Below are 3,075 nucleotides of genomic sequence, written 5' to 3' on the forward strand. Positions count from 1 at the left end.
AGAACTTCATTTGGCAAATGGAGAGCTGTTCTGAACACATAATAGGGAATTTAAGTAAGAGCAAGCTATCTTATAATCTGGAACCCATTTGCTCAGGATTGGCCTTCTTTCACCTTACAGATAACAATAATTTGATGTACAAGATTTATTTACCATCATCCTAAAGACATCAGGAAAATCACAGAGGGTGAATAAAAGCCTTCTACACAACGTCTTAATCAGCACAGATAAATCAAACTAAACACAGCTTGGATATGTCGCTTTAGATAGCACTGTATCCAGTTTGGGCTTCACAACTTAAAAGGAATAATGCAGCACTTAAAAAACGCCCAAAAGACCATGTTTACAGCACATAATAGAGATGCCAGAGGAAAATAATTAAAGATTTAGCTTGGAGGAAAGAAGGCTAGAATTCTCTTAATAAGTGAAAATATCCACAGGAAACACAGAGCTGTGGCTAATTCCCACCTGCTCTCAGAAAGTGCAAAGGGCAAGTATGAGTTAGGAATATGACATTCTTGTTCATGGCCATGTTTTCTGATGACTGTGATTATTTAGATTTGCTAGCCAGACTAACCATTCAAGAAGTATTATGGGGAACACATGGGTTGTGACATGACGGACGTTGGTGTGAATCACTGATTTCTCAAATGGGAATAACAATACCTCACAGCAGTGTTGTGTAGAAATCATGTATGTAAAGTTCTTAGCACAGAATAGATGCTTGGGAAATGCTAAGCCCTCCTTCGCCATATCTGATCCCCATACCCCGATACCCCCAGTCCTGTCTATGTAGTGTAGATCATGTAAATGGAGAGATGAACATGACTTCTATTTGTCACACATTTTTTTCCATAAAAAACATGTTTTAAAAAGTGACTTTGTATAGTGTATGAGGATTAGTTTGCTGGCTCCATTATTTCCTAGGTAACTTGGGCAAATCAATGGCTCCACCATTTACTAGCTCACTTAAGCAAGTTTTTAACTACTCAGTGACTCAGTTTCCTCATTTGAACAATGAAGATAAAGAACTATCTCAATGAGTTGTGAGGATTAAATAAAATAACCCATGTAAGACACTTGTCACAGTACCTGATACGTATTAAAGGTTAACTCATTACTACTGTTACTATTAGATATTCAATTTTATAATATGTACAGATAGGCAAACCTGAATAAGCCATACTATGTGTCTTATTTCTGTAATTAATGATAACAAATGTATGAATAACAGACAACAGTTATTTTGTGTTTGTTCTATGCCACAAAACATACTAAATGCTTTACAATGTATAGCTATTAACTCTGTGTATCAGAGGAAGAACTGAGCCTCTGAAGAATTAAATAACTTTACCCAAAGTAGACTGGTTGGTCTCTCTCTTTCTCTCTCTCTCTCTCTCTCTCTCTCTCTCACACACACACACACACACACACACACACACACACACACACACATACGCACCCCACGCACACAGGATTCTAACTTGGAGATGTCTGACTCAAAGCCCATACATTTAAGGAAATATTAACAATTTTGACTAGTAGACATCTATATAGTTATCACTCATTTTAGTTCTCCTGTGACGAGTCAAAGTAATAGAACTTCCCACTGATACCTGAGGATAAGTCCAAGGTGTCTGAGACACAGAAGGCGACAGCTGGCAGAGACCTGAAGAGCCAAGTTCCAGATGAGGAGACTGAGGTTGAGAGGTAGATTATGGTTATCGATCGAACCTTTATTCTTACGTGAGATGAGCCATTCTAGCCCTAGGATTACAAGGGAAACCTATCAGTCAGTGATGGCTCTTGCTTCATGAAACTTAGGGTCTTAGGGATGTTAGAGATTGAACATGCATAATTGCACTAATGAATCCCATATGCTTACCACTTTGGTAAATGCTATAATAAAGGGAAGGTCTGAAAGTAAGAGAGTTATACCATGAGAACTACCTTAGCTGGAGTAGGAGCCTAAGGCAGAGCAAGAGACGTTTAAACCAAGTAGGCTTAAATGGTGAGTAGGGGGTTCCTTTGCACAAGGTTAGATGACTGAGCTAGTTAGTAGCCAAGCCTCTACTAAGAGTTAGATCTATGATTCTCATTACTGAGTTTTTCTTACTGCTCCATAAACCTCCAACCACTTCCATCACTGATTTTGCCAATTCTATAAACTGGTTCAGGAAGCCATTTCTATTAAAAGGGGGGAACCCCTTACTTTTAGCTCCCTGACACACAACCCGCTTATTACAATCTTGTGAATGTCTTATTTTCATTCCTATATCTTTAAAGGGGGCTGAGAGTTCTTTGGTATGTCTCTAATCTGTGTCATGCTACAAAGCAGTGAACTGTGAAAAATACCCAAGGAATTCCCAATAAATCATACAGGAGGCAAATAAAGGGCATGCGGCTATTAGCTTAAGCAGCTCTGCTTTTTCAACTGGATCCCCGGAAGTTTTCCCTAGAGAAAGGCTTACCAGGCTTTGGTTTCCGTGAAGCCTGTTGAAGAGTTTCAGCAGCTTCCATCTCTTTTAAAAAACATTTCTTTCTGGCTTGTTCTGGCACTTGAGCTCATTTGTGTCTCAGGTGTGTGCTCAGCCCCTTCAATGCAGAGCAAATTAAATACCAAAAAAGGCAAACCAAAGCATCTCAGCCCTCTGAATTTGAGTGTCTCTTTCTGGTTTGAGCCCCTTTTGTTGAAACAAATGCACAGAAGGGCAGAAGTCCCCCAAGGGGAAAGTGAAGTCCATCCCAAAAGAAGACAGAGCCGTGCACACGTGGGACCCAACTGCAGCTCGGCTGCTGACATAATGATGACACCATGCTTAGCAGGAGACAGGATTTCTAATCCATCATTTTTCCTTTGAAAATGAAACACTGATAAGCATTCATTAGCCATTCTCTTGTCTTCTTTTAAAATTCTTTGGGATTTCTTTTTGCTCAATGAATTACTTGGGTTTTATTAAACTGTTTGAAAGAAGGAGAACCAAGCTGTGGCAATAAGAAATACAAAATTTTCCTAGAGCTGGCATGACAAACTACCACACACTGGGTGGCCTTAAAAAAAAAAAAAAAAAAAAA

Source organism: Rhinopithecus bieti, unplaced genomic scaffold (assembly GCF_001698545.2).
Source record: "Rhinopithecus bieti isolate Rb0 unplaced genomic scaffold, ASM169854v2 scaffold_58061, whole genome shotgun sequence".
Taxonomy (NCBI): Eukaryota; Metazoa; Chordata; class Mammalia; order Primates; family Cercopithecidae; genus Rhinopithecus; species Rhinopithecus bieti.